At 39.9% G+C, this 20950-nt stretch overlaps 1 protein-coding gene across 1 annotated transcript in view; it reads left to right on the forward strand.

The window, feature by feature from the left end:
- Positions 1–1205: 1205 nt before the first annotated feature.
- knockout (Stork-head domain-containing protein knockout) overlaps positions 1206–20950 on the forward strand; it is a 467593-nt gene continuing 447848 nt past the window's right edge. Inside the window, exon 1 of the mRNA XM_065217988.1 lies at positions 1206–2430. The gene's annotated coding sequence lies outside the window, so the exon portion shown is untranslated. The remainder of the gene's footprint in view (positions 2431–20950) is intronic.

Below are 20950 nucleotides of genomic sequence, written 5' to 3' on the forward strand. Positions count from 1 at the left end.
ATTTCGTAAACACGCAGCTCACGACACTGGTAATTATTCGCAAAATTTCCCACCCCCTCAGATCGCGTACAAGTCTTTCGAATCTAATTCATACATCGATTCATGAATGTCGATTCACCACCTCTCTTCACCTAAATAACCATTCGATATGAACAGCAGTATAGGCCTTGTCACGCGACATTCCACATTGAGAAAGAGAGACTAATGCAACGTTTAAGAGAGCGTTCTCTTGATGTGCAATGCAAAAGAGCATGGGAAGACGGAACGAATGAAAACATCATTGCCTCTACACTGGGACCGGTCGGTACTCGTTCAACAAGACAAAAGGGGGAGGAATGGTCTGGCGTTCGATGAAATGATTGCACCAACACTAAATTAAGCCAGATTGAACTCATAATTTATTAAAATGTGATTACCGCCATGCAATGTTCACTCCGATTCATAGCAAAGTCAGATTTGCCAGAATGTTGTTTCCGTTCATTGAGGTTTAATACGACGACAATGCGGGGAATCTAAATCGAATATTATCGATTGCCAAGATTGTTATCACAAACCTATGTATCGATGTAATAATGGTTGTACCAACACTTTGGAAAGTCATCCCAATATGTTATTTATAGCCATAAACAAACCATTTTAAATCTCTTTCCGGAGGCAAAACAAACGTAAGATTGAGAGAGAGTAACCAGTACCTATGTAGCATCCTCCGCACTGGGGGAGTTGAAGGTGTATGTCACATCGTTCATGGGTTAGAAAGTAACGTTTTTTTGTGTTATGAAGATTGATGAACTATTATTAATGTTAATGGAATTCCACAATCTCAAACCAATTTTGGGCCATACAATTTTGTTAATTTACGAGTTACTCTCGATTAAAAAAAAAAATTATCCCATGCAACAATAGTGCTGAAACATTCTTGATGCAAGACCGAACTAATTGAATGGCCAATCACCTCCAGTTCGGAATGAAACCTTTGAACGGCTTCCACCCAAGTGGGGTCGACTCGGTCGGTATACCTAAAGCGGTGGGAGGTCAACATGATACATGTTTTGAGAATCGGAGAGAATTTTACTCTCACTCTCTCGACACCGTTTCAAAGATGCGGAGAGCACACACAGTGATGCTGCACAACGAGTGCTGAGAAGATCTGCAGAAATCCGCCACCTGGGCTCACACGCGTGAAGCGACTGTTGTCGAGTTGCATGTCTTGGCTGGAACACCACTTCGCAGAGCGGCAAGATTGCAAGCGAAAGCGAAACCTCTGGCAGTCCGTCTGGTGACTTTCGAGTGAACGGTACCCCCCGAACCTAGTGCGCTCCGGTTTTCGAAAATCCCTCCTGGTCGTTTCGAGGGGACGATTTTGATGTTGTTGTGCCCAGATAGTTGCTTGAGGAGTATTTGTTGGAGATGGTATCAGTGCTAGTTAATCAAGTGAAGGACCTCTCGGTATTCTCGGCGGATGACCTACAAGTGCGGTTTCGTTGATGTTGATCAGATTCTAGTTTCAAAGTGGCATGGGGGTAGGCTTAAGCCAGTGTTGACTTATGTAACGTGACTCCCCCGTGATTGATCACCGATCGCTTCTGAAGGAGAGATATGTTTTGATTTCGGAGAAGTGCCTCTAGAGGCAGTAAATTTCGTACGCTACGGGTTTGAAATCAGTGCAGTAGGGTTTCGACTCTGACTTGTGATTGTTGATTCTACCGTGCCGGACCGTAAACCGAGTGATGAGAGATGAGTGCAAACAACATTTTGAAGAAGGTCCAGGAAGATTCTGAAACGAGAAACGAGTTTCACGTCATGATGTGTGAAGTGAACTGCTTTTGCCTTAAGGAGAAAGAAGGCTGCTAGGTGGTTTGGTTGGTTGGTTGCTTGCTTGCTTGGTCCAGGGCACAGTGGATAAGCCCACACTCGCTGGCAACGCGCCACCGCAGGGGGAAGAAGATTTAGAGCTGCAGCAGCAGCAGCCTCCGCATATCGGATGCGTCGTATATGCTAATGAGTATCGACAAGTCAATAAATTATGAACGCACCACTGAAGACGGATGTTGGTTGCCGTGGAGAAGAGTTCTGAGCGCCTCCCGAGTGCGGTGCATCTTGGTTCGACACGGTTAGAAGTGGATTTGAAAATTGAAAGTTGTGAAACGAGAATTGCAACTGCAGTTGAATGGTGTGTTATTGTGGTATAACTAAAGAGGGAAGGAAAATTGTAGTGAATCTGTAATAAACTTGCACCAAAAAGCGCCAAGTGGTACAATAGTGACAAATTGCATTCCCCAATGTAGAAGATAAAGAGCCTTAGCGGATTTAGTGAATTTCCTACGCTCGATGAAAAAGGCATTGCTGGAGGTGTTGGATTTTGGAAAAGGAGCTGCTGCCATTGTGGAAGATCATCGCTAACGATCGATTGTGTGTTAATTACCTGATTAGGTAAGTAATTGTAAAATGTGTAGGGTTGGTGTGCGAGATGCGTAGGAAGAAGATGACGAAGAAGAGGTATTCAAGTTTTGTGCAAGCAGCTTGTTCAATGTAGTGTGGGAGGATTTTTGTTGTCGAATCATGACTTCGATGAAAACAAAAGGTGGTAGTGTGTAAAAAGCGAAGCAAAGTTGACCATGGTTTGAATTATCAATTTTGATTGTAGGCATTATAATGGAAAAAATAAACGGCACTAAGGTGTCTACCCGTAAAACAAATATCTCTTACATCCAATGTACGGTTGGATTTACTACATCCTCTGCATATGTTTCATACAGCATATGTAATGGCAGTTCTTGCAATGGACTGCAGCGTTCAATCAAGTTTTCCAGAATGCATAATTTTGCCTAAAACTTTCATGATATGATATTTTAAACGCAATACATTTTGGGAAACAAGCATTGATCGAAAAATAAGGTAACATAAAAATTACAAAATTATTTTCAAAACCTACCGGCAACCACATATGAGATACTGTTCATGTCGCGAAGCATTTCAAATTCTGCATAATCTTCATGCGAATCATTAATAGAATCTTACATTTCTGTTTGGGTGTACGGTCACAGCTTACTGCAACTCAAGAAAGTATGAAAATAAGTTCAAGTTGAGTACATATTTATTCAAATCATCTAAAAAAATACCACCAGCCATTACATGAAGTAGTGGAGTAGTTCAAAATATCAATTTTGCTACATCAATCGATTATTAATCGAGTCCTAACTATTATCTTGCAAATTTATAACACGTGTCACAACTGCAATAAATAGCCAAAAACCGATAAAAGCGCAATTCGGGTTACACTCAGGGAAATGTGCAGATTGGAAATTATAAACCAAAATTGGTGCTCACATTGAGTGCCCAGGACCACATTAGCCACATCCGAACATGTTCTCCAGCGGAAGTGATCATTTCCGACTAGGTGATGATTATTATATGAAATTTCCACTGCGGCCGGAACAAATGAACAGCTTTACTTTTGATAGAATTTGGCGATCAATTAAAACTTTCAACAGCTGAACTGTTCGGTAAAAGTCAGGCATTTTAATCCATTAGGAAAACTTCGCCACAATGACAAGACCCGATTATTCGAACAAAACTGACAGCGTTAAAATTAAGAGAAACAGATTTTGAGATGAGCTGTTGAAAGTTCGGTAAAAATTTAACCGAAGTCTGTGATAATTTCCAAGTGTGTAGTATTTTTTTCCTTGATTTGTTCTCCGTCGATCTTGTTTTCCATGCTGAGCACCAATGCTACCGACGCCAGGGAGGCAGTTCCCACACCTGGACCCTACCTATCGACCCATCAAACTCATGAACCGGGGACCAACGGCTTTACTTCCATGATCAGAGATGTTATGCCTCAGTACATTCCCGGCGGTGCCGACTGGGATTTCACACAGGCCTGCTGGGGTGAGAGGCAATCACGCTTACCACTACACCACCGGCACCGCTGAGTGTGTAGTAATAAGGAGTTAATCCAAAACGTAAAAGAGTATTGCAACCCTTTTGCATTGTTTTTAGTAGGGGATCCACTTGAATGCCTTTCATCCGTGGTATTCATATGCAAAAAATCAAAAACGAATCAATTCTTAAAATTTTCAAATATGTTGGTAGGTAACTTTAGGAACTTTCAAATTTGGTTAACTCCAAGACAAAAACAAATATAAGTAAGCTCTAAATGCAGGAAATTATTTTATAATCAACATTTCAAATGTTTTCTACATCTCAGAGTTTTGAAATATTCTGGGACTATTTTTAGATTTTATAAAAAAAATTATATGGGAAAATGGCTCTAATGTTGGCCTAAGATTGGGCTCATCGCTAAAAATATGCTATTTATCAATTTTATCTAGATGAACGCGTCATTGGGACGGTACTTATGGATATTTTTGGTCGCTATTGAAAATTTAGTCAAATGCTCAATTTATGGATGGGCCCAAATTAGGGGCATTTAGGCCGACATTACATCCATTTCATCTACTAAGGTTTTGTTAGATACTGCATCTTGGACATTTCAATATTCTGTAGAAAATTTAGATTGTTATATGAATTCCAGGCGAATTTTAAGGAGAGTTTAGTGGTCTTCTTAAGATAATTTATACGGAATTCTTGAGCCAATTCTAAAGATAAATAAACGGAAAAATATACAGAAATGTACGAAATACAAAAATTACAACGATGGAAGAATTTCGTGCTGTGGTGATAAAAAGTTTTTGGAAGGAGAGCACCCACGCGCTATTTTCAAGAGTTTGAAGAACCTGGGAGTAAAGCGTGAAGTTGTGTATCAAACCATTAGAAGGTACCGTGAGACTTCCTCGTTGGATAACCGGAAAAGATCCAGCCGAAGACGTTCAGCTAGGACTGAACGAGTGATTAAGACCGTCAGGGAACTAGTTCGACGAAAATCACAACGTACTGTACGTAAAATGGCCGCTAATCTTAATGTCTCTAAATCGACCATGCACAATGTGCTCAAACAGGGGATGCCAAGCTTTCAAGAAACGTTAAGTTCACGGAGTTTCGGAATCTTTGAAGAAGAAAAGGCTTGAAAGAGCAACTCTCATTCTATCGCGGCACGCTGCACGACCCAACAAACAAACGACTTCTGGACTATTCTATTCAACTGTAATAATACTTGCATTATTTTTAGTAATAAGTTCTGTTCAGGCTATGTTCACACAAATCTGGAGAATTTATTCAACCATTTATGTATTATTGGTGTTGTTTAAGGTATGTCGAAAAGCTGTTATTCGACTTTTATGAGTTGTAGCAGAGCTTATTCGATAAATTTTTGATTATTCAGCGTTTATTAGACATCCCTGCTTCCTCTTAATTAAAACAGTGATGCTTGATTCTCATGTGACATAACGTTTAATTAGACATTATTATACATTTATTAAACGATTATTCAACTGTGGAAAATTAACCCGAAAATAAGTGTGACGAGGGGGGGGGGAGGTCACATGGATGGGTGTTAGTTATTCTTTGGTAGTGATTTTTTGACGAAGAACTACGTCTTTGTCGACTATATTGGGGTGCAAATAAAAAAATATGTATGGTGTATAGTGTTTTGTGGTTTTGAACACTTGTAATTTTGTCATTTATAGATGAAATCAAAATCCAAAGATTTGGTGTAGTGGTAAACGTGATTATCTCTCACCCCAGCAGACCTGGGTTTAATCCCAGTTGGCGCCGCCGGGATGTTCTGAGGCATAACATATCTGATCACGCCTTCCTTCGGATGGGAAGTAAAGCCGTTGGTCCCCGGTTCATGAGTTGATGGGTCGATAGGTAGGGTCCAGGTGTGGGAGCTGTCTTCCTGGCACGTCGGTAGCATTGGTGCTCAGCACGGAAAACAAGATCGACGGAAAAAAACAAACCAAAGAAAAAAAATCCATAGACGCCATTCAATAGGATATTACTTTACGAATCTGTCAAAATAAATACTTTTACAATTTCTCATAAAAAAAACCTTTGAAAAATGTACAAATGATCACTGTTTTCATGAAATAAACCCCAGTCGTCATAATCGAGTACAACTTGGTTGCACATCGTTTTGCTTGAACCTGACAAGATATAAAACAGCGCTGCTATCGTGCCTTTGCTTATTATCGCTTTGGACGGCGTGGCACTGGGTCCTGCAGCAAGCAGGAGCAAGTCAGCGGTTAATATGGTTTTGCTAGCGCTAGTGTACTAGCACTTTGCAAAAAAGTAGCCAGTATAATGTTATGTGCTAGTTGCTAATACACTGGCGCTAACAAATCCACACAGATGTAAACATCCCTAGGGACTGTTCATTAACTATAAACGGCCCATACATTTTTTTTTGTATGGTCGTCCAAGCAGGGGAAGAAAGGGGGGTATCAAGAATCCCAAAAACTGTCTACATAGTTAATGAACAGCTCCCCAGAGATGGATCACGGCGTGATCACCTTGACAACCAGCGACAGGTTTAACGCGGAAATTATTTAAACAATACACCTCTCCGCCCTAATGACAACCTGAAAAAAAGACGTGACATTTGAGAGAAAAATCGCTCATAATCCAACCAGAAGTCGTATAACAATGTACAGACAGTATCGTAAATTGCTACAGTTTAGGTCAAAATCTCATATAAAAATGGCATACCTCGCATTATGTTTAAGTTAAATCGTATTGGTAACTCGAGGTAGGTAATTCAAATTAAATTGTAGCAACCTTTGGAGTTATGAATTTTGGTTGGACCTATCCAAAAATGAATCATTTTGGACCAATTTTTATCGGCGCTAATTTAGTCCAAGAAAGTCTAAGAAACTCAACTAAGCTCATAACTTTAGAGACAAATATTTGTTTTAATGATTAACATAATTTTGGTTTTATTGTGTTTTAAAAAATAGCTCACTTTAAACAAATTTTTTGAACAACATGGTTCACTTTAGAACGTCCACAAGAGGAAAGTTTACTTATATTTTCCAAGTTTGTGTGCAGTATAATACTACTAAAAGATGTAAACTTCATGCTAGCAGATAATTATTGCATTCATTTTATTGAAAAGTTTGAATCTTTGGCGAAATTCCTAATTTATAATTGTATCACCTGTATGACCTGGACCTAGTTGTTTCCTGCAGTCAGGTGTGCTTCGGTTTGTTCACGATTTCCTTCGCGCGCAGCAACATGGTTTTCTGTTTACTTTCCTAGTCACAACTTTCTTAAACAGAGCATAGAGGAAGTAGATGAATACTCATGTGATTTGAATCATCGCATAATGGATTTTGGTCCAAGTCTAAAACTGGCTACTTTCCTAGGGATTTCCGGAAATTTACTGGATCCTGGCTATTCCTAATAACTGCCATTGAACTGGTTTTTGAACTTTAATGTGATTCAATGGTTTTTGACCATATTCAGATACTGGGCACTTTTCCGAGGGGATCAAAACATTGCCAGGTGTGGCCAATGTGGCACTGGACCCCCAAATGACTACAATTGGACTAATTGTTTAATTCTAATGTGATTTGAAGTGTCACATGATAAGTTTTATTCGTTTGAGGTCGCAATTTGCCTCATGCCTCATATGAGCTCTATCGCCCCTATCGAACGGTATTGGGCCTTGCTCAAACGGAATCTAAAAAAAAAATAATAAATCCATGGAAAACGAGCAGCAGTTTAAATCTAACTGGCGTTCGGCGGCGAATAAGGTCGATGAGACCACTGTGCAAAATTTAATGGAAGGGGTTAAGCGGAAGGCACGGCAGTTCGGATTTGGTGAACCAAAAGAACAAACGAACATTTTTTCCTTTAAATATATGAATTGAACTACCAAAAGAAAAACAAGAAGATTTTTGTGATATGAATTTTGACTGCAATAAACGATTTTTTGTCGACCAATTTTTGCGCGTTTCAGTCTTTACTTGGGAGGCGGAAACGGTAACCACTACTCTACTGACTTCGTCTTGTTGTTAGACTTAACCAGGGTTGTGGAATAATGAACCTAATATGCCATTTATAAAGCATTTACAAGGCATGCAAATCTAATAATGAAGCTAGAAAACATTTATTAGACGTCTAATAAAGAATGTTATTAAATCAATTGAAAACAGTCAAATTAAAGCGTAAATGTATGTGCAAATTACACTTATTTAGTTTGTTATTATATCAAACTTCTGGCGTTGAATTGGGAAGACAGTCAACGTTTATACAGCTTTTAATAAGAATATAAGATCAGAGCAAAAAGAGGAACATATGTGCATCTATCGATCTCAATGAGCTTTTTTAAACACATAATTCGACAACTCGTTTTATTCAGCATTGTTCACTGTAATACAGCATTTATTCAATATATATGCTTATTTAAGACTCTGAATTGTTTGTTGGGGAGACTTTGTCTTTTCCGATGAATACCCTAATAAAAATAGCCATAAAAGAGAGCTTAACGACGTGTTCGAGGTATCATCCAAACCAGTTGTGGGATAGTTTACCCATCCGGGATACAGTTCGTTTATGGTATTTGTTTATTAGGGTAGTCTCACAATGTCCAAAATGACAGGTTGTGGGCCTGTCCAAGGACATCTCTGATAGCTGTCCCGAGGCTGTCATCTTGAATTGCGGCGGATGTCAATTTTCTCCTTCTACTCATCGAGCCCATACCGTAGATACCCATAGTGCTTAAACGGGTTCAAATTGGGTTTTGCTTAGCTTCCCAAAATTTGAACTACTTTAGTAAGAATCTGACTTGACACAAACCATTTCAAGTTTATATGGGAATTACTGTGGGAAAACTTATGTTTTTATTCATATCTATCTAACAATTCACCAGATCACTATGCTTTTAAAAATGAAAACAGTGATTGTAGAAAATTTTCTCAGCTACAACTTTGTTGAAAACCACTTTTCAATCTAATGTAAGGAACAAAAGCTATAATGAGAGAGAGAAGGATTAGTATTTTCCATTTAATTCCACTACTTTATTTGCTTATCCTTGACAGATACGCGTATTTCATCTACAATGTGCAGACTTCTTCAGTGTCTTGTACTAATACTCGACAAAAGTTGTTAATGATTCACATCAGTGTCTTATGATTATGCTCAATCAACTGTTCAGCAGGCAACATTGGTGTTTCCGGTGCGAGGGAATAGAGCACAAATATCATGGCTACTATGTCACACTGCAGAATACAGTGTTGCCCACAGAACAGCTGCTTGATCATGCCATAAAATTATCAATCTCTCAAACAATTAATAAAAATTAAATTGACATTTGGCTGCAAAACTATATTCCGCAAAGTTGTCGCTTAGAAAATTTCCCGTAAGAATAGTTATTGAAATTTTCGAAAAAGCAATATGGAAAATTGGTAGAAGACAATGAACAAAAAGTTTGGATTTCCCATAGTAATTTGCATATAAACTTCGAATAGTTAGAATAGTTAGCATTTGCCTTGATTTTTATGTATGACATGGTAAAACAACGCACACCCTTGCCTCGAATCTCTCCAGCAGAAAAAGCATACGAAGTCGAGTGTGAGAGGAAATGAGCGCTTCTTGTTTGCTTTTAGGCTATCCTTATTCAGAAGCATGGAGAGAGCAGTGGAGAAAGCACAGGTCCGATGTAGACCGTACACGATTGCTTTTATTGACAATAACGGTATTGTCAATACATTCAATATTGACGTCAATACATCGGTATTGACAATATTTCTGCATTCACATCATCAATATTATTGTCAATAATTCCCCTTCGCGTCAATATATTGATGCGTGTGGGGTTTGCTTGAGAATCGCAACGTTCGTTGTTCGGGTCCAGTCGGCAACCTTTTTCCTATTTATTTTTTTTTCGACATAATTAATTTACCTCAACAATACACTCTACATTTTTCGGTCTCCAATTCTCTTGCATTGGACAGCTAGGTATATCGCATCCTCGGTTCATGCGGTCTCCACTTACATCCTCTGATGATGAATCCCACATAATTGTAAGCGAATCTTACATCCACCGGTTGGGTGTAAAATTGCGGCGGATGTTGATTTTCCACTTCTACTCATCAAGCCCATTCCGTAGATATCCACATTGCATGGGCTTGGATGTCCGGAGGCCGCCATATTGGATTTTGGTCCGCCATCTTGAATTTGTAGAAGCCATCTTGGGTTGAAATCCACAATTTTAATTTCATCCGGAATGCTGACTTGAATTTCGGAATGTCCCCTCTAAGCCTATGATTTTCGATGATTTTGATCGGGGTTGATATTGATGCTGCTTGATTTTGGGAATCGAAAATCACAGCTGATATTGGTCGAAAAGCACGGGTGATTTTCATCGTATTGATGGCTTGTAATATTGGTGCCTGCGATTTTAGGTGATATTGAACTTGAAAGATAGCTGATTTTGATTTTCAGATCTTGATTGTAGCCAACACTGTTCCCATATAAACTTAAAAGGGCCACAGCAGGCAAATAAGCTCAAATTTTGAGAGCACCCGATTTGAAATCGATATGAATATGTTGAACCCCACCATAACAATATGATTTAGAAACTGTTGACTGGTGAAGAAATACCTAAAAAAATGGGGTTTATTTTCAAGGAATTAGAAAGCTGGGACTTTCAAATATTTTTTAGCGCAAGATTAGGCTACAACGAAAATAATAAGTCCTGGTAACAGTCACAAAAGCACAATTTTTGTATGATAGTTGATTACGCAATGTGAACAAAATGGATAATTTGTAGAACCAATCAGTTTTAATTTCTGCAAAAAATGCATAGACCACAAAATTAAAAAAAAAACATAAATCCGAATCAATCATGCCATTTACATAATTATGAAACATTATCATTCACTACGCAGCAACTGTAATGGGCGTCAAATTATTTACTGATGTCTCAATGCAGCAAACCTCATAACCGAAGCACCAGTAGCCCAATCCAATCGCATTCACGTCCAATCATCAATAATTGCCCGACAAAAGCCACCAAAGCTCAAAATGTCACCAACAACTCAAGGTCCACCACTTGATTTGCCTAGTTGTTGCCATTCCTGTCCACTCTCCACCCGCTGCGCTGCACTGACTGCGAATAATGTAATGTGTTTAATTCGACAACCTTTCCAATTTTTTGTCCAACCCGCAACTCAACGATTGTGACCGTCCCTCACATAACTCGAGCCATGCCTCAAAAAAAAAAATCATCGTCAGCATCACCGGTGCAGGTCGCCGACACTTGTTCACCGTCCTCGTCGTCGTCATTCATTAAGCTTTGCTGATGATGCTGGCATAAATTGGGCCTCAGCTTGAAGCCATTGCCAACCGCTCGAGCAACAAAGTCTGCAAGTCTATGGCGGTTATGTGTGCATATATCTACCGACCATCCGACCGACCGACACCTGTAACCAACGTATACTTTACTTAGCCTCACAGATGTGCAGCGGTAAGGGGCGTTAAAAATCAAAAACTGACACAGATTGCCTCCCGGGTCATTGCTAAAAAATACGACCGACTGACTGACTCTGATTGCTGCCTCAAAAGTGCGATGATTAATTAGCAGCCACGAATCGATGCTGACCAAGTTTCCGAACAACCTGTTGATTTTCGGTGCCTTCATCTGCCCTACAAACAAAGCCGTTCTAGAAACGATAACAGACAAAAAAAATTCAACATGTGACCGCCTTTTTCCGTGTTAAATCGAGCCAGTTCTCATTTCCAAGTGTCCGCATATTTTGTTAGTGGAAAAAGTTCAACAACAGCGACAGCGCGCTTCGGTGGAACCTTCCGAGGTGAAACAATTATGCTCGAGAGTGTGTTAAACACGAAACAGGTGCTAATCATCATCGCCCGAGTTCGGGAGGAAAGGCGTCAGTTTGTCACACCTGAGCATGTGGGTATCGCACCTACGACCAGAGCCGGCCCACACAATAATGTATAGAGGTACGCACGTTCCGGTGGTGTGCGGTACGTGATCGGCCGTCGAAGATCGGATCTACCAGGCAGCTAAAGCAACGTGCGGAAGTGTCAACCTTGACTTGGGCTGTTTGAGCGTGCACACGGAAAGCACCACAACCTTTCCAATTAAGAGGAATTAGCGGGGTGATAAGCGAAATGCGTTGCTGGTATAATGGGTCTCTGGTTAGCAAATTGGTTATAATTTCATTACCATCGTGCCAAGAGGTCGGTATTGTCAAATAACTGGATGGGGTGCGGTGGTTCAATGGATATTATGCGGAATTTGAACTATTTTTTCGTACATGGTCAGGGTGAATCAATATAAAATGTAGGTCACGCTTCCGTGAAAACTGGTGGTAGGTTCAATTTATGCAGATTTAGCAAATGTGTATACCAAATGATCCACTCGTTCGATATCTTCTTCTTCTTCTTCTTCTTATTTTGCATTATTATAGATACTTTCAGTTCTTAGCTGGTTCGTCTCTTGTTCGATATCTTCAGGATATGATTTTCACCATTTTTGTGTGGGTGTGGGTAAAGGCAACTCTAGCTCAGAAACATTACGAGAACCATACAAAACATGTTTAACTGACCATCGAAACTTCCTCAAAGTATCATGGCTGCAAAATGCGTGTCGATTCATAGTTGACATGACAGCAATGCAATGACCCATTGTTATGAATCAGCCTCCAATCGAAAGATATGACAATCTCATTTTATTTTGAATAGATAGAAACCCGATTGTGGTTGGCCAGCCGGAACGGAAGAACCCGAAAAAGTCCCGAGCAAAATGCAAAATCGCAAAATCGATTCATGTTGACATGACTGGTTCGCGGCAATTTGGTGATCAAATCTTAAGATTGTGTCATTTCTTGAAAGATATCAATATCTACTTTCGAACGGAACAGACAAGGAACCGGTTGAACTTGTGGTTAATCAATTGGAAACAATAACGTGAAAGGTGGCTCTGTGGAAATTCGGTTTCACCGTGGAAATGGTCAATTCCTGAAAGTAGACCAAGAGATCCGCATTTTTTTCTAAATTGCATACAATCATGAGCATAGAGGAAATATGGCATCAAGATATCGTTTCTGCTACCGGGTGGCCAGAGTACGGTTCTCTGGATATCCGAAATCACCAGGAAACTAGTCAACTCCAGAAAGTAGGCCTAGATATCCATGAGTTTTTAGAAAATGTTGGAGGCGAACCAGCCTAAGGCTGAAAGCCTCCTAAATAAAGCTAAATAATAATAATAATTTTTAGAAAATGTAAATAACCCTAATTTGAGAAGATATATCTCAGTTTCAGTGCCATATTTATTTGGTCCCGAAGTGGTTATTCAACGCCCTTCTCGATATTCGGATTCACCGGGAAACTGGTCAGTTCCGGAAAGAATACGATTTTTTTTCTAAATTGCATACAATCATGAGCATAGAGGAAATATAGCTTCACCATATCGATTCTGCACCCAAGTGGCCAGAAAACGGTCCTCTGGATATCCGCAGTCATCATTTTCCCGATTAGTTAATTCTTCAAAGTAGACCTAGAGATCCTTGTTTTTTTTTTCTAGATTTGCTTACAATTATGAGCATAGAAGAAATAAGTCATCATCATATCGAGGGGTGGCCGGAATACGGTCCTCTGGATATCCGGAATCACCAGGAAAAAAGTCAATTCTTAAATGTAGACCTAGACACCCGCGATTTTTTTCTGAATTGCATACAAGCATGAGCATAGAGGAAATATGGCTCACTACATCGATTCTGTTATCGAGAAGCCAGAAAACACTCCTCTGGATATCCGGAATCACTGGAATCAAGGTCAATTCCTGAAAGTAGACCTAGAGATTCGTGATTTTTTTAGAAAATGTAAAGAACCCTTAGTTGAGAAAAGATATTTCAGCTCCATATTCATAAAACCCGTTTCTGGGTATCCGGATTCACCGGGAAATTGGTCATTTCTTAAAAGCAGTCCCAGAGATCTACGATTTTTTTTCTAAATCGCATAAAATCTTGAGTATAGAGGTAATATTGCATCACCAAATCGATTTTGCAACCAAGTGGTCAGAAAACGGTTCTCTGGATATCCGGAAACACCGGGAAAATGGTCTTTTCCTAAAAGTAGACCTAGAGATCCACGATTTTTTTTTCCAAATTGCATACAATCATGAGCATAAAGGAAATATGCCATCACTATATTGATTTTGCTGCCGGATGGCCATAGAGTGCTCTTTTGGATATCCGGATTCACCAATTCGTAAAAGTGCTAGAGTTCCACGATTTTTTTTTCTTAAATTTCATACAGAGCTCAGAGGAAATATGCCATCACCATATCTATGCTGCTTCCGAGTGACCAGAAAACGGTCCTCTGGATATCCGAATTCACTGGAATCAAGGTCAATTTCTTGAGGTAGACCTAGAGATTCATGAGTTTTTAGAAAATAAGAAGAACTCTCAGTTGAGAAGAGATATCTCACCTCTATATTGATCCAATCTCCCAATCTCCATAAAACGCCCTTCTGGATATCCGGGTTCACAAGGAAATTGTTGATTTTCCAAACTAGTCCCAGATAAACGTGATTTTTTTTTTATAAATTGCATCGCCCTATCGATGGTGCTTCATGATGGTCAGAAAACGATCCTCAGGATATCTGGATGCATTGGAAAAGTGGTCATATTTTGAAGTGGACGGTCGTCGAAATTAGTAGCAGCAGTAGCAGCAGTAGCAGTGCTTTCGGCGTGTGGCGTTGAAAATTGTTCTCCAGTAACAACGAAAGGCTGCCTGCAAGCAGCGAGCTGCAGAGCCCACATAAGCAACCATCTAAGGAGGAATAAGCTGCACCGCTATGCTATGGATCGGAATCAGTAGCTCTTCGTGAGTCGCTGCGGGTCGGTCATCTATGCTAAGCGTGTCACCCTCGCTCCAAACGACATACATCTCGACAGCCTCATCCGTGTTGAACACTCAGCTCAGAATTACTCAACCATCACTACAAAACGGTCCTTTTCAGGATCACCATAAATTTGTTAATAGTATTATTTGGACATTTGTCAAGGTCATCAGTTCCCGCAAGCAGCTAGCTATCAAGACTCAACCTGGTCTCTATATAAGGTATGGAATTGTAGGCCCGAATGTATTGGTCAGATTAATCATCATCCGACCATTTTCCAGAACACGCTTGTAGGAAGTGTTATAGAATTTGAGAGAAGTGGGAATAATTCGCTTTGGGTGTATATTCAGTCCCCAGAAAGCCAATAAAATCACGAGTTCAATTGCTCGAAGTCCCTCCTTTTTTACATATTCTGCACAAACGATACTTTCCACCCCGCCCCATTCATATTATTCGGAAGGAAATCCTGTAAGGGGTTAATTGAATACTCTTTAATACCAAAATGCACAAAACTTAAAAATTCATAAATAACAAAATATTCAAAATACACCTCTTAAAGTCGGGTAGATGAATCGAAAATACTCAAGTTGACAGTCCCTTGGATTCTCTTCATCAACTTTCTCCTTGAAATAAATACTACAAATTTGATACGCTTACAAATAAAAAACGGAAAGTTATGTTAAGATAATTGATGATTGATCAATTAAAAGAACTAAATGTTCACATTTGTTCCGTCCACTAGCGGTCCTACGTCAAGCCTCCGTTCGTGCCCCTAGGCACAGACCCTTCTACTTTTTGATTGCATACAATCATGAGCATAAAGGAAATATGCCATCACCATATCGATTCTGCTCCACGTGATCTGGAAACAATGTCAATTCCTGAAAGTAGAACTAGAGATCTGCGATTTTTTAGAAAATGTAAAAAACCTTTAGTTGAGAAGAGCTATCTCAGGCCATATTGATTCGATCCCTTGGAGGTCTTTGAACGCTCTTCTGAACATCCGGAAACACCGGAAAAATGGTCAATTCCTAAAAGTGGTTATGAATTGATCACTTTGTCAAGTAGTTTTGGCGTGACTTTCTACCAGCGATTCCACAGAACTGGACCAACTAATTTCTATTATTTTATAAAACGCACAAATGAGGGCCCTTTTTTTCTCGTGATTATAGAAGAATAAATTCAAAATAATGTTTTATTTCAAAGTTCAAGTGGTAGCTTACGTCATTTTATGTGCTCGAATGAAGTGGTTAATTAAAACACATCGTGTGACACATCAAGCTTCATGATTTTGCAGAACTCGGCCAGTAATGGCCTTATTGAGAGTCCACGGTTACACTGGGTGGATCTCCCGGGCATGTTCCAGTGCCCCGGAAATGTACCGGTACCCCCGGGGAAATGGCCAATCGTCCATAGGAACCGTATCAATATCGATGATGCTCTCACATTCAGAACTTGCGTCACTATCCATGATAAAAATGGCAACTGAACACATTTGGTACACAGGGCAGAAATGTCGTCCATCTGCAAACAACTCGAATGAAGCCATATTTTATATAGGTCACCAGGCGAAACCTAACCTAAATCTCCTCGCCTTCTTTCATCACCTGGAAATATTGACAGTTATGCCGGGTTTGTTATGATCGTCATTCGTTCCTATCTCTTTCATTCTCATGGAGAAAGGCAGAGGATGGCATAAAGAGAGGATAGCGTTTACGTTTAGAGCTTTATTGAGGTGAGGGTCTGATGCTAATTTGACAACTCCTTCTGTTCGTTTACGATTATGTTTAGTTTATGTCGTCCAGCAGATAGTATTCGAGATCATGACCATGTAAAGTGTGATTCACGCCAACTCAACGCGTCAATAAACAATTTAATTACTTTCTATTTAACTTTGCGGACCAATAGGAATGCTTTTTAGGACATCTACTTTTTTCATCTTGCCGCTTTTCATGTTGCATGAATGCGATATCAATTACTCAAGGTCTGACCCAACTAGCAATAAGTGCAATTAGGTTCAGTACAACGGCGCCGGTGGTGTAGTGGTAAGCGTGATTACCTCTCACCCCAGCAGGTCTGGGTTCAATCCCAGTCGGCGCCGCCGGGATGTTCTGAGGCAAACATCAAAGCCGTTGGTCCCCGGTTCAAGAGTTGATGAGTCGATAGGTAGGGTTCAGGTGTGGGAGCTGCCTTCCTGGCGTCGGTAGCATTGGTGCTCAGCACGGAAAACAAAATCGACGAAAACATCAAGGAAAAAAAAATTAGGTTCAGTAGTTGTCAAGAAATGTGGACTCTCAATAAGGTCATTACTGGCCGAGTTCTTCTATATCTGGGGAGGTTTAATTCTTGGGGCTTTGGCCCATGTCAGAAACTGACTATTTCCACGGGGGTACCCTATGGTGCTTCATTTCGAAAAAAAAGTGATGAATTTCTGATAGACCACCCTCCAATTTCACTCATAACCCCAACATTTGAGCTTGTGCAAAAATGGTAAAGATTGATGAAAGTTTAGAGGTCACGCAAATGATTTGAAGTTTGTATTCCTTTATTTATTTAACATCGGTCTCTGTTCCGCAATCTAGTGCCAATCACCGACGGACATCGATTGCCATCCATTGACGGCAATCGAATGTGCAGGAAGGCAGCTTCAACACCTGCGTAGGCTATCGCACCCTTTCAACACACATGGGCCGCCGGGACCAACTGCTTTACTTCCATTCCGAAGGAAGACGTGACCAGAGATTTTTATGCCTCAGAAAAATCCCACCGACCTCGGCTGGGATTGAACCCAGACCCATTGGGGTGTTAGAAAGCAGTAACGCTTACCACTACACCACCGGTGCCGGCAAAGTTTGTATGGAGATTACGGTGAATTAGTATGGGAAACTATTAGCTTTGGTTGTAGTTGTCCAAACGATGAATACAAATAGTATGAGCACAGACAAACAGACGTAACTCTTTGAAAAACTTGTTCTTGAAAACATAGTATCTCAAAACATATAACCTCAGTAACGACATCTCTCTGGCTTCTCGCGGAAAACAAACTTGCTCGCTAGCTCGTAAACAATATTGCATAAAAGTTCTATAGAATATATAGAAACGTCAAAGTGATCCGATGCCAGCGCTGCGGCGAGTAGTTCGCGGAACTGATAGTATTCAAATCAACCGTTAAATGCATCAACGAAGATACACAATGAAGAGTTACGTCTGTTTGTCTGTGGTATGAGGTTGTCATGACAATGATCAAAAAGCCTGTTGTTGTTGTGATGAAATTAGCATTTTTGTCTTGCATATATACATCTGTCAGTTTACCCTATTTTGTAGTTTCTTTTGCATTTCTATCTTTCTTGATATGCTGTAACACAAATTGTATCAACAATAGGCTTTTTTTCCTTGATTGGTTTTCCGTCGATCTTGTTTTCCGTGCTGAGCACTAATGATCCCGACGCCAGCGAGGCAGCTCCCACACCTGAACTCTACCTTTCAATCCATCAACTCATGGACCGGGGACCAACGGCTTTACTTTCCTTACACGATCACTATAGCAAGACAACTGTCGGTAGGCTGCAAACTATCCTCGCTGTTCGACTTTATCAAGTTTAATAACCTCTAATTGTACTCAACCTGCTATTGTATGAAGGTCCAAAAAAGGTTTCGGTGAATCCGTGAGCAACATCGCCCAGGTACATACACGGGATATATGAGAATCTACCTCTTGTTTATATATTATGTATAATTTACAATGTATAATTACATTTTCTTCTTACATCAAAAAGAATGCATTTCCAACACTTTTTGACATTTCGATATCATCCAATTTTGACAGAGAACTAATATTTGTTTAAACTACTTAGTAAATTTTCAGAACATAAAGTCCTTACCCTAGTGATGCTTTAAGTTACTTGATGAACATGAGAACAATTGGCTTCTATGGTTTTGAAAAAATAATGGTTTTTATACTAGCACAGTTTCTGAGCACAGCGATATTTTTTTCGAATACATAACCTTTCATCTCGATTTTTAAATCAAGATTTAAAGCAAAATAATAACTTAACTGTTTTACACAAAACTAACAAACTGACATACGAAGTGCTATCACCGGTTGGAAACTAACTTTTTTAAATTGGCTCCCTACTTGACTAGCCTGAGCACGTTTCTTCGGGACCTTCTGATCTTAGTTCTTACCTCTATGATGCTACCGAGAAGTGCTAGGATGGTAATTTTTGCAAATGTAGTTTTGAAATAGTTCCAGTGTACCATAATCGATGAAATGTTGGTTTTGTGTTCCTTTTTTATATAGATTACAAATATTACCTCAATACCATCAAAGAACCCAATTCAGAAATTGGTATTGTATTTTGTGCACATTGAATACAATTTATGTTCAATGAAAACTTAAATCGTATTATCGTATGAGAATAATAAGGGAATTTATTTGGAATTCAGTAAAATAAGGATATCTGTACATACAGACTCGTGGTCCTGAAATGATCCAGAAAATCTGTAAAATAGAGAATAATCTGTATATGTAGCAACCCCAGCTCCTCACCGGCCACCAACGTCGAAAACAGAACCGACAACTTCAGCGACTGAAAACAAACGCGTTCAATCATGCACTAAGATTGGGCTCGATCTGGATCGATCTTTTTCATCCCGATTTACGACTTTTCTGATCGATTCTTTTTCCACGAAAAGGTCGAAAAAATCGATCTCTTCTACAAGAAAAAATGATGTTAAATTTTTTATGTGTATTTACATCGAAAAAACGATTTACTCTCACCACAGACTACGTTGTAAATTTAACTAAAATAACGTCAACATCAGCATCGCGCTCAACAATGACGTCACTATTTGCGTTTCCGACATTTACGAATACAGCAACATTTGATGGTTTGGGCTACCTCCCTCCTGTGCTTATTGCTCCTTGCCGTCACGACAACATTTAATTGAATAGGTTAAATATTCCATTTCCGGCCTATTAAGCACAACCCACACTTTATCTTTCTTAATCAAGCGCAGCTTAGCACCAAACGGAATGTTGTTATTACTGATGGCTTCCAAATTTATTTACCTTTTCGTATGTACCGTAATATTTGATAAAGAGAAACCAATCGTTGAGATATTGTCAAAAGTCTAACACTGCTTCTTGACGCCAAACTCGGCCTACGGGTTCTAAACTCGGCCTAACGCATTGAAACGCAAATGAATTCACTTCGGCCTATCGGATCAAGATAAAAATTGATTCGGTCGGAGCGCTTCTTTTGTTTTTGGGCATAATGGGCGCAAACCTTCATATCACGCGATCTCATTGTCTTCGTTCCATAGCTTATTAACTAAAGTATCGTACCAAATGCATAATTGACTTATTAACTCTGAAATCATGGATTAATTTGAAGTTTTCTGCCCTATAGGCTCAAAATTGGCGATTAGGTTGAAGTAGTTCTCTACCCTATTATAAAGGAAAGAATTTCTTGGGGAACGAACGTAAACAAGCATCAGTGGATCGATTCTAGATTCTGCCCGGTGAGGCTTTTCCTGGGGCAAGAACCAGCAATTCTTCAATGCATCATTCTCTGCTCGACTGTTGAGCTGTTCAGTCCGCATTTTCGCTCCAGTTCTCGTTTCGATTTTGTTTAGTTTTGTGCTGTCGCGTTGCGCCGTGGAAGTGTCGCCAAACTCTCTCGTCCTGGCAAGTTTACTTGCACTTGCAAACGTGAAACAAATGGTGCGTAAACGTGCCAATTTTTTTTTTTGTTTTTTTTTTTTTTTTTTTTATATCTTTATTAAGGAGACTTTCAGCCGTTGGCTGGCTCGTCTCCGAAAACGTGCCAATGAGACAGCAGCGGGCCCTTCAAAGAAGGTGCTAATCAAGCCCAGCGTGTCGTTGGATGACGCTGGAAAACGGGTACTGCAAGCCAACTAGTATGCAGTACTTCCGGAAGAAAATGGCGATGGTGACGCCGTTTCCATTGCTAAAAGAGAGAGGATTTCCCCGCTTTTCACGCCGGTGAAGGATTTTGCCAAGCTGGGAGCCCAACTGGCAAAACACAAACTGCAGCCTCGCTTCAAGCTTTGCAGCATCGGTACCAAAATCATGTGCTCATGTGACAAGTTGCTCCTTGTGCACTTCACGAAGGGATCCACCAGTCTTGCGGCTCTGAGATCCAAAATCCGGGACCT

This window comes from Ochlerotatus camptorhynchus, unplaced genomic scaffold (assembly GCF_037179485.1).
Source record: "Ochlerotatus camptorhynchus isolate MF236.1 unplaced genomic scaffold, CSIRO-AGI_Acam_v1.1 ptg000082l, whole genome shotgun sequence".
NCBI lineage: Eukaryota > Metazoa > Arthropoda > Insecta > Diptera > Culicidae > Ochlerotatus > Ochlerotatus camptorhynchus.